Here is a 12,821-nt window from a genome sequence, read left to right as displayed (position 1 = left end):
AACTCACTACCAGAAGCTACTGTCACCGCCCCTTCCCTTGAGGCTTTTGCCTCAAGGATGTCCCGAATGTCTCAATAAAAGCCCTGCCCCGCCATCATCCAAAGTAAGTCAAGTGAAGGACTAGGGCTCTGCCGGTCGGGGCTTGATCCCGGGGGCCGCTTCGGTAGCCGGAAAGGCCTGGTCCTGATGACTGAAACAGTTGATGGCTCCCCCCCCCCCCCAATCCCCCCCTCCCAACCCACCCACCCACCCACCACTGGGCCCACCATTCTACACCCTCCATTCCATCACCTAGGAAGGTGGGTCATGCTGCTGCGCTCCTCCCCATTACGGTGTCAGAATGGTCCAGGTGATGACCGTGGACTCCTAACAGGAAGAAGAAGAAGAAGAAGTCACCAGAGGGCTTGTCAAGGACCTTCTTCTCAGTGATCCTGGGATCCGAGGAACCTGCCATCATTCAGTTTTAATTTTTAATAGAGACAACGCAGTAACTCCAGAAACCCACGTTCTCTCTTTCCACATCATTTCCTGGGTATAGCGCCTCACCCCACTTCCCCATGTGTCTGAGCCAAGGAATTACCAAAGGCCGGTAACAGGTTCTGAAGTATTATCTTTGCGTCAGTATTTTATTTTCGATTGATGGCCAACGCATTGCAAGGAATTGACATTCCAATAAACAGTAATCTAAGTATAGGCGAACACTATTTTTCAAAGGTGGGAATCGAGTTGTTGTATATTACAGTTTGAAAAAAAAAGCCACTTAGACAATAAAACAACAATAGAAAAGTTGCACACACAGAAAAAGGCGGGCGACGGAGGAGGGAGGGAGGGAAGGAGTTGGGGTGGGGGGGTGGAGGGGGGGGGGGGGGAAGCGGCACTGAGACGACACGCTCTCCCCAGGGACAGCAAGCAGCTCCAAATCAGATAAATCTGTAGTGACAAAAGTACAACTAACACCGTACAATGTAACACAGCGCAACATGGTTTTGCATTGTCTTTTTGACCAAAACATTCTTCTGTAATCCAGCACTTGCGTGCACTTTGAGAAGTCAGCGGACCCACGTGACAGGTGAGTGATCATAGAGTGCTGTCGCGAGACGCTGGAACGCTTGGCAGTGAGGATATGGAGCTACAGCTGTAGTGCAAAACCAATTAGTATGATATATTAAAGGATTCACCCCCCCTCCACACACACCCAGTGCGAATTCTCTCAGTTGGGGTCGCTGTTACAAATGCTTTCATAAAGTGATTAGCAGTTTTTCCAAACTGAGGAAAATGGAATGAAAACATAGCAATGACAATACCCCTACCCCTGTAACGGCGATGAAAACGTGGCCAGAATATGATCGAAGAAATGATTGATCGACTGACTGACGAATACACCGAATGTAAGCAAAATGAACTTCGGAGCATTTCTCTCTGACGGTGACATCGTCACTATGTTCGTCATCACCAGTTATCTGTTTCATGTTCATGCTTGATCATGTTCATGTTTGTCGGTTCTGCATGAATGGTTCAGATTCGTAAGAAGATGTCACACTGACACACACACACACACACACGCAGACACACACACACACACAACGCGCGCGCGACAAATAGAAATCAAACAAAACAGTAAAGAAAACAACAGCACACAATAGTCTGTCAGTATTATCATGTTTTCAAGTTATGTCCAAGTATTTCACGGCACAAGTCGTCGTCCCTCTCCACACCCACCCCTCCTTTGAGCCCGTCTCCCCCACACCCCATCCCTCCCTCACTGTCCACCGGCTGGCCTTTCAAATTTAAGACTGACGATCTCAGTCAGCTATTGGTATGTAATTCCTCTCGACCATCGGCGTGCCCAGGAACAATGGGTTTATATGTGATCGTATCCACCTGATTCAGAAAATAAAAGAAAGTAGATGACTGGAGGGATGTTAATCACTTTCAGTTATAAATTAATCAGGGTCATAAATATAGCACACAATACCAACACTAATGTACGCAAATATGCTGACACCAGATACTTTCACAATGCTGTGGTCATGTTCGCTACCGACGTACGTCATCATTGTTGCTATGATTGTTACTGTTCCTAAATATAGTCATATCAGGAAGACACAAATCACAGGCTCACGGACACAGACACAGACATGCATTGACAAACACTGAGACAGACATAGACAAAAAGACATACACAAGAGAGACACCGGTTAGACACACACACACACACACACACACACAAACACGAAGCATTCAGTGCATTATGGGGAGGAAGATGTGAATGCATTCTGGTGATATCATATTAAACGTTTCCCAACTAAACGACTATATTGGCCTTCCACTGTGGCTGTTTCTTTCTCCCTTTTTGTTTCGCGAGACAGACACACCACTCGCCGATTCTGGCACAGACTGGAGTCTGCATGGACTGTGAACACTCAGCCGCTGACAACTTCATGCGCTTGCTGTAACCTATTTTGAGTGGCTCGTAACCACTCCCCTCTTGCCCCTCCACCCTCGTCCTTGGGACCCAACTCCCTCCCCCCTCTCTCTTCCCACTGAGCTCCCTCCCTCTCCCCACCTCCACCCCCCTCTCTCTCGATCTCTGTCCCCTTTCTCTCTCTTGTTATTGTTGATTTTAGTTCACCCATCTAGCATTTCCTTGCGCACGAAACGACACGGGCACACACGCACACACACACGCAGACACACACACACACACACACACAACAAAATAAAACAAAAAAACAAACAACAAAAGTTCTGCAGCCGGCAGACTGCACAGCAATTGCCGACTTGTGTTCTCGCCTCTCACAGTTCGTGATGCTGTGTTGTGGAGTGTTTTTAGCAAGATTTAACTGAAATAAGTCGATGAAATTGTGGAAGGACGAAAACATGTCCTGGACGTTCTATGTTTTAAAATTATTATTGTCAGACAATTTTTGTTGTTGTTTTTGTTGTTGTTATCAATGTAGGGAAGAGAGTCTGCGGCCGTTGTTGTTGTTATTGTCATTATTGTCATCATTACTTTATTGTTGTTGCTTTTATCGAAACAGGGAAGGAAGTCTGTGGCGGTGTGCAGCAAGTCACCTGACGTCTATGTCATGAAAGGCCTTTATTTCAGAGATGTCTCCATGGAAAATGAAAACTGCCGATTGGGTTTCACTACATCCGTACAACACGAACAATGTGCACTTTGTGTATTAAACTCGGGTCTTGAACATTGCGGTTCGTATCCGGAAGTGACGTCACCATTGGAGAAAACTGTCGTCTGCCCCATACGAAACAGACCAGCCTTGCACTGATCCATGCTGCAACTCTTAAGAAGTTGTCCGGGCCAGCAGATCGCAAGAGGCAGTCATAAACAACATACCATAAATTAACTGACATCAGCAAGAAAACAACTTGACCACTGACTTCTGTAATCAGGGAACAGCTTAACTCCACGAGCGAAAGTGAACAGGGTCGTTAATCTCCTCTTCTATCAGAAAGTCACGTACGACACGTTGTTCATCAGCAGTTGAAATCGGGTCGTCCTGACGTCTCAGTCAACAACTACCCTCGCGTGGTAAGCTGAATGAAAGATAGATAAGATGGAGCAATGAGGAGGCGGAGGGGTGTGGTGTGTGAACAAACATGTTAATGTCTGTGCGTGCTGTCATTTTTATTGGTTAAACCCTTTATTATTGTATTCAGTTCAGCTGCAGCTGTAATGTCAACGTGTGTTTCTTATTCCTCTTTGTTGTTATTGTATCGTGTACGGGAGGGGCAGGCGAACTGCATGCGTAGTAGGGCAGGGTGAGTTTTTATTAATTACTTTTCATTGTCTTGCTGGTTACCGTGTGCACCAACTTATTCTACACGTGATGATAATTTGACCATTCATATACTGAGATCTAGAACCTAATCGACCTTGGCTCTGGTTTTTAAATCCAAAGGGAAAGAAGTTGAGAATTTACGTTTGCATTCACAGGCAATTAAAACTATAAAACAGCAGTGATCTTTGCCCACGTTGTGAACACACACACACACACACACACACACACACACACAGAAACAAGAAACCACCAACAAAACAACCAAAAACATAGAAACACCCACGTGCACATGCACACAGTAGGAGATGTCGTGACAAGTAATGAACAACACTTGCTTTCTGACATGCAGAGCAACAGTGTTTGATGCATGGGGCTAATTAGTTTTGCTATTTTATTTTAACTTTGTATTACTTTTGGAATTTTTATATTTTGTTTCATTTGCAGTGATGATTGTCATGCGACATTGCTAAAAAAAACAACAACAACCCCCCAAGGATTACGGAGTATTCGAAAGATTGTTTGTTTTTCTTTCTTTACACTGAAAGAAAACGCTGGAAACTAGAGCTTATATTTCGATGATCAGGATCACATTTAACACAGAAGGCGGGCGTTTTGTATTGTGACAGCGATGCATATGAGATTTTAGACCATCAGGACATAAACATTGTACGTTTAAGCACACGATATGAAGAGGACAGTCGAACATTTAAATTGATAGAAGTCTTAATGTAATGATTATGCTCTTAGTGGAAACGACACGTTAGATAAACCAAATGAATTATGAAAGAGCTTTGGAAGGCCAGAACTTTGAGATCGTTTAATATTTAATTCAGTGATAACCCAGTCAAACATTGCTCGACAACTGTATAAGCACACAAGCCAAAATTTGCTTATTTTTTTGGTGACCTTGTTACTCCGAACCTCGGCTAATGACAAAGTAATCAATCATTTTCGATGGATGTTAAAACAAACGAACACACACACACACCACACACGCACGCACGCACGCACGCAGACACACACACACACACACACACACACACAGAGCCCCACTTTCATGTAGTCTTGATTTATAACTGATGTATAAACACAGTAAAATTCAAGCAAATTAACAACCAGTGAGATGATGTCAGAAGGAAAGAAGCTGCGTTCACTGGTCCACGTCACGGCTGTTTATGAGAAACTGCCGTCAGTAGATGCACGGACATGCGTGCGGCATGATTATGCATACGACATCCCTCCCGTCCGACCACGTTTTCTTTCCTTTGTCCTTTGACTGCTTCCTTGTTTCTTCTCTGAGCCACATCACTTCTCGCTGCGTCTGAACCACCCCAACATGAGTTTATTTCACGTTTTGACATGCAACGTTTGATTTGACACGTTGAGGAAATGGGTCAACATCAGGTCACGATACAGACGTTTTGGTGAACGTCACCTTGCCTCCCGCCCTTTTCCGTCTGTCTCAGTTAAACTACTCGCACAGTTTCAACGTACTCTTTTTATGCATGAAGAAGCTGTTACACAGTGAAAATTTGCTGCATTTTATTTACAAGTTTTAAAGACATGCATGCTAAGACTACTGTTGTTCTTATAAATACACACATGGTTGCTATATAACCAGCCTGTAAAGCTTTCACTTCTGTACCCTTGCCTGAAGAAGCTGTTTGACATGGACTGAATTTTAGAAAAGAAAATGTTTTGTACAGGGAATATCCGTGAAATAAGACGAAGACAAGAATAGGCTGTCAAGTCATGCAGAAATCACCAAAATGAGATTGGGATGTAGGTAGCGAAACCGCATACGATTTAAACTCAACTAAGACGAAATATGTGACCCTTTTTTGGTTTGTTTTGATCAACTGACTGATCGATTGTTGCAAACAGCCATAACTTGTATTAATGGCATGAATATTGACTGATTGATTAAATCGTTTTGACACGACGGGCGCTTCAACGCTTGGTATACTGAATTTATCAATTTAGTCATAGAATGTTTGTCATGTTTGTTTAGTCTTTCCTCTCCCCCCCCCCCCTTGCTTTCTTTTGTTCCTTACTTCCTTATTGCTGGTGCACACGGCGCTTTGATTCTAGGTGGAATTTAGCTAAGCCGTACTTTGTAGTAACTTTCAAACTTAATGGCGTGTACATTTTCGGACAGCCAGTGTTTCTGTTACAATCAAGCCAGCTGGCTTATTTACGTATTTAGTGATGTGCATTTGGTGAGTGTGTGTGAGGAAGAGAGGGAGGGGGTTGCCTCTTTCTTTCTTGACGAACTTCGTCGCGTGTGCAAAAATACTGCAAAAAGTGCAATGCTGTCGCGAGGGAATAATTTACTAAAAACCAGTTCACTCCATTCTCCTTCCTTTTTTCCCCCTCAACTTTCTTCTGCGTCACGCTATTTGGTACTCAAACGAAGATTTGGGAGGGTTACCATGGATACTGGTCCTTTTACCCATTTCTTCCCCCCCCCCAACCCTCCGCCCCTTCCCCACATCCCCGTTCCTGACCTCTTTCACAAATTCGGTTATTCCCAAACATTTTTTTTTTCAATCTTGTAATTGTTGTTACCATTGGCTTATTTTTTTCCCTGTATTCGGCGTTTCAGTCTATTTTGATGATGATTGTATTTTTGTTAAAAGCTGCATTTGTTATACGCGCTGGTAAGTGAATTTAGGAGACCAGTTGAGACTAAACAGCAGTGGAAGACGCTTGATTCTGCAGAAGGTGTGGGGTGTGCGGAGCGTTCACGACTTGACCGGTTGGGATCGGTGAACGCAGTATTTAGCAGCACCACATTGAAATAATTTTTTTTAACAATAGGGCAGTTAGTCACAAGAGGTGACAGTGAGGCCAAACGTTCCTACCGCGATCTGATCTTGAACCCGGCAGCTACAGCCTCCAGTTTGGGATGCCAGTGCTTAGGTGAATGTAGCCTTGTGAACTTTTCACAGCACGAAACATGTGTTGGTTGCCTTGATGGCTGTAATAAGGTTAAACAAGGTTGAAGGTCTCATAGTCTTTTTTGGCCATCGGGGCAGTGAATTCATATCCATTGTGTCTGGCGCTTTGCATTGGAAGGCGCGCCGCGGGGCTCAGTCCCCTCTGAGTCCACCGTTTTAACTTCCCCAAAGGAAGTCAGGTAGAGTGAGTAGACCTAGGTAGAGTGAGATAACTCGGAGTAAAGCGGCGCCTTTCCCAAGCACACAACACCATGCCGAAACAGGGTTCGAACCCGGATAACTGGTGAACACTGGATCGGGTCCAACCCCTGACCAGTTCTTCATGGCGCCTCAAATGATTAGAGAAGAACGTTATTGATGATCTCCAGATGTATGCGATTTTTTAGAGAATCGTAATTCGCATCAGGTTTTGGAATAGTGAGGCAGCTAAAACGAAAAACGAAAAAAAGCTAACTGCTTCTTTGGGGCAGTGACCAACAATCCAGTAAATGAATACCAGACATGATGGTCGGATTATGTCTGAATACGGGAAAGTTTTTCGATGTATCCGTCAGAGGAATCGGGCGGTTCGGCGCATGCTCTTCAGTACACTGCCTGGGTTTGGTCGAAGTTTCGAGGCGTGGTCACTGTGCACGTTAATTGGCGTTATTTAATCAGCCGATGACCCGCTTTGCCACTTCAGTGCGGAATCATGCGCTAATGAAGGTCTGCAATCTGACGTAATTTCCTCTAGCAGTGAAGGTTGAAGCCCTGACAAGTTCAAACAACTGCGAAATGAATTACTCTGGGTTCAACTTGAGGTTAACTATGAACCGAACGATTTAATTGACAAATCGTCACGTGCATTAATCATCAAGGGCGATGTCAGGCACAAAGGCTTTTTCTCTCGCTTTTTTAACGCTGAAAAATATCTATGAACTTGAAAAGTTATATATTTTGTTTGTCACTTTATCTGTCATGATATAGTTGAAAAGAAAGATGCAGTAAACTCGTTCGAATTTCTCCTCCCCACCCCTTTTATATTATCTGATTTCGAAAATGCAGTCGAAAGTAACAAATACAAAGACCCTTAATGAAATACTTCACTCGGAGGTCAGCTTGTGATTTGCGTTCGCATCTTGTGTTCAATGTAAAATTCATATACAATCTTGATTTTCCTGTCTGTCCGGGTTGGCATCTCTGCACGAACAGCCGGGCACTGGATCCGATTTACTGCTTTCAGAGTTCAACAACGGAGAATGAGAGGAGAGGAAAAAGTGCACTGCAAAGCCCACGTACTTTCTCTGTTCATGAGAAAATTAGCAGGGCGCTTCTCCAACGGTTTCTCCGATCCTTCCCCTGCAAAGCCGGAGTATGTCGTCTGCCTGTTGTCTGCTTTACGTGGCGTCATTATCAATTTACGATGACGTACCCCTCCCCAAACAAACTGAACCGGGCGTTCGTAAGTTGGAAATGAGTTTCTGTCAGCACCAGGCAATGGAACTCATCTGCTTTAATTGAATCTAAGCCAAGGTGACTGAACTCGTGTTTTCTCAGTTGGGTGGTGCATGAGAAAAGATCGCTCTCTTCCTGTCGTCTGCATGTATTCCTTGAAAACGGGGAGGGTGATTTAATACACCTTCGTTGACCTATGATAACAGAAGGTAGGACGGAGCGTTGCCAGAGAGAGAGAGAGAGAGAGAGGAGAGAGAGCATGTGTGTGTGTGTGTGTGTGTGTGTGTGTAACTGATGAAGCTGTATGAATTTTCAGTGAAAAAGTGCAGTTTGTGTTTGTCAGTGCAGTATGACACGGTTTTCGGGCATCAGATTAGCCTGTTTAGCACTGATACAAACTGTTACATTACAGTAGTAACGTGACATCTGTCTCAGTGAAACGCAGTGATGGAGCGGAAAAGACGGCATTCTGTTCACAGAAATGTCGACAACAAAACAGTTAACACTTTTAGTCAGTTTACATTTTCAACAGACCATGACTGATGTATAGTACATTTTCTGATACAACACTTGTTACCCCTCCCATTCTTCATTTCCAACTTTTATTTTTGTACGATTCAATATTGAGCGGTTATTATACTGTTATCGTAGAGTCCCCTTGTGCAAGAGAGTCCCGTTCACACCGGCCACCTGTATAGTCACTGATATTGATCGTGGGATGGAAGAGTAACAGCTGCAGGTGACGATCCCCCTTTGCCTGCCCTGCCCATCACTCCTGACAGGTGCCCTCCGTGCAGTTGCCTGTACGTGTACATACCTATCTACTGGGTTTCTCAGTCTTGCTGCTGCTTTAATTCTTTTCTGTTTTTCTTTTTTCTTCTTTCTTTCAACCGCCGTCGTGAAATGATAGGGGGAAAAGGTTTGAATTTTCGTGCTTTAAATCAGACTGACGTTTACTCAGCACAAAAAAAAAAAAAAAAAAAAGAAAAAAAGAAGAAAAAAGGGTGGGGGTTGGGGGGGCTCGGGGGGGGGGGGGGAGTGGGATGTGATGGGGTGAGATGGACTGAGGTGCGAGATGGGGGAGGCGGGCGGGGCGGGATTAGAGACGAATATTTTTTCCATATTTTATTTCCTTTTATTCAGGAAGCATGCTATCTGATACAATTTAAGTGATTCGCTATCTGCCTGTCAGCAAAGTATTGGAGTTCGTCTTAATGTTAGGCGTATGAATTATTCGTTCGTTCTTTAAGTCTGTTTAAGATATGTTTGACGAGTGGATGGGGGAGTAATATACTGTTCAGCATATATGAAGATGTATCAGGGTGTTCTACTGACTGTACACTCATACCCACACATGGTATGATGTGTCATTTCCAGAAGTGCATTAAAACACATGAGAAAGCTTATAAGTAATGAATGATACCCACAATGTTCATCTTTGAGATGGAGATGAGATTTTGATGATTATATTTACCCCACTATACGCATTCATACATCAAGTTTTGGACGCCATCCCTTGGGGAAAAATGAGAGAAAGGAATGATGCTGACAGTGTAAAAGTTTAAATGTTGAATCAAGTTACATTCAAGAAACGGTTGACCTTGAATTAAGTAATCAGACTGTGTATATATACATGCGAGAGCAGGCGCACACACACACATACACACAGACACACACACACACACACAGACACACACAGACACACACACACACACACACACACACACACACACTCACTCACATACGCACACACTCTCTCTCTCTTGGCGTTCTCACTCACACAAACACAACACACAGACACAGACACACGCACACACATACGCGTGCGTCCACACGCACACGCACACACTTCACTCGTCGCGTATTCACAGAATCAGACATATACGAACGCAGTCAGGCACAGTGCACACACACACACACACACACACACACACACACACACACACACACACACACACACACACACACACACACCAAAAAACAAACAAACAAACAAAAAACAACAAAAAACCAAGACACACTCATTCTAACACTTCTTGTGACTAGGCGTTAAACTGAAGACAAACACACGCGTGCGCGCGCACACAGACACACAGACACAGGCATACCGATAGACAGACAGACACGCACATACACACACACACATACACGCGCGCGCGCACACACACACACACACACACACAACCCAAAACAAGACACACACACGTGTGTACGCGCACGCAGACACACACACACACACACACACACACACACATTCAAAACCCACACCCTCTTCCTTTTTTTTTTTTAATTTCTTTTTTTTCTCTCTCCTTCCGACATACTCTAGACTGCACTCCCTACTAACCTAACCCCATTACGTTCTCCGCCAGACAGGCTGGGTCGTTATCATCAAGTCAAAGCAAACAGTGAAAGTAGACAGGCAACGCAACAGACAACGGGGCTGTTTTAATTAGACCTCCATTATCACCCTGCCGTCTTGTGTGATTCCCCCGTCCAGCCAAGTGGGGGCCTATATACTATCTCCAATCCTACAGCGGAAATGTAAGTTTGATGATTGCTTTAGCTTTTTATTTCTTGGCTTGTGTGATAGGCTGACTTGTACATGGCTCGCAGTTTTCCCTCATCAGTTTTTTTTTAATCTGTTTATACACGCGCATACACAGGCAGCAACCCCCCCCAAAAACAACAAAAAACAAAAAAAAAAGCATTAGAGAGAGAGAGAGAGAGAGAGAGAGAGAGAGAGATGACATTACTAAATGGAATTTAAGAAACAAACTCTGCCCGAACCTCATTAAAAAGAAAAGTAATTACAAGAATGGTCAAAATCGAATCACACCGACGTACGTACAATGCACGATTTCCCTCACAAAGTGCTTGCAGTGATCTGTTGGCGTCACTGTGCGAACCTTATTGTACAACTGTTTGCGTGAAGGGAATAAAATGTGTAAATTGTTTCCTGCGCGGACATGTACTTGTGACCGTGTCACAATGAATTGTCAAGACAATTCCCGTGGGGAGTGGGGAGTGCGGGTTGTGATTTATATCTTTACTTCCTGTGAAAAAGTATTCAAGCTGTATAGACTATATAGTATATGACTCACAAGATGGTTATGTTGCTGTTCATTGTTTTTTTTGTTGTTGTTGTTTTTCTTAACGGCAAAATCGCGGACTGTTCCGAGTTTTTACGGACACTCGCACAATACGTCAAGGCAAGTGTGAGGCAGCTCTGCGTATAAGTGTGTGTGTGTGTTAGTGTGTTAGTGTGTGTGTTTGTGCGTGTGCGTGTGTGTGTGTGTGTGTGTGTGTGTGTGTGTGTGTTTGTGTGTGTGCGTGTGCGTGTTAGTGTGTGTGTGTGTGTGTGTGTGTTAGTGTGTGTGTGTGTGTGTGTGTGTGTGTTAGTGTGTTAGTGTGTGTGTTTGTGCGTGTGCGTGTGCGTGCCCCATTTAGAAGATACGTTTCACTATTTCAGCAACATAAATGTTGATTTTTGTGAGCATAACGACTGTACAACGACAAACCATGATATCAATTTCGAGTATAATGATAATCGTTTAAACGAATGAATATATAATCAACAGCATCCCTATGCTTACAGACACATATTGTAAATTATTTAACTGGATAAAGGTATCGTACCAGAAAAAATGAGTATCGGGCTTAATATTGCCATTGTATAAAGACAGAGGTGACTGTGATAATTATACGGGAATATCTCTGCTCAGTGCTCAATGCTAGGCTGACTGATCATATTAATGCAAATCATTTACTTTCAGGGGCACAAGTAGGATTTAGGCAATCACACTTTACATTCAGTTTTTAGATCTAATGTTTGTTTTAAATCGTTCGTTGATATTTTTTTCCATGAAACCCCCACCCTCCCACTATATTGTGTTTTTGTTGATTAAAAAAAAGAGTCTGATTCAGTTTGGATAAGTGGGTTGTTGCAAAAACTTGTTCATGAAGGCATAAGAGCAGAGCAGCCCGAATTTCACACAGAGAAATCTGTTGTGATAAAAAGAAATACAAATACAAATAGCGTTGAAAGATAATTTTCAGAATTCATGGAGACAAGTTCTAGAAGCGAGTACTAAATATTTGTTCTATCGACATTTAAAAAAAAAAATTTAGAAGAGAAAAATACGTAAGTCAAATGCCTGACAATAACGTTATCAGTTTCTTCAAATTTTGATGTATTAATTATACGTTTGAAATAGAAACAGAGAGACACAGTGGCATGCCACGAGAGTTACGGTCATGCAAGGTTTGTCTGTGAGTGGGAATGAGTTCCATTTTATAATGGAATGTCCCTCGTATGATCAGTTGCAAAAAAGATATGTGTCTTAAAAGTATTTGTCACCGAAATCGGTTTTTAACTTTTGCAGTATGATCAAAAGAAGCAGAAAAAGTTATCTTAGCTGAAAGTATGTTTATCAAATTTGCAAATGTTGTCTAGATACTCTTTTTGGGATTAAAATACGTTTGTGTTTTCTCAGCGTCTATGTGACGCAGTTATGCATTTGGAAATGTTTAATGTGGGCGTAGTAATCCTCCATACTCCAATAGGAGTGAAAGGATAATTAGAAGTTGAAAATTTCAAACTTATATGTATATATATATATATATA

Source organism: Babylonia areolata, chromosome 1, assembly GCF_041734735.1.
Source record: "Babylonia areolata isolate BAREFJ2019XMU chromosome 1, ASM4173473v1, whole genome shotgun sequence".
Taxonomy (NCBI): domain Eukaryota; kingdom Metazoa; phylum Mollusca; class Gastropoda; order Neogastropoda; family Buccinidae; genus Babylonia; species Babylonia areolata.
Note: the sequence above shows the minus strand (reverse complement) of the source record.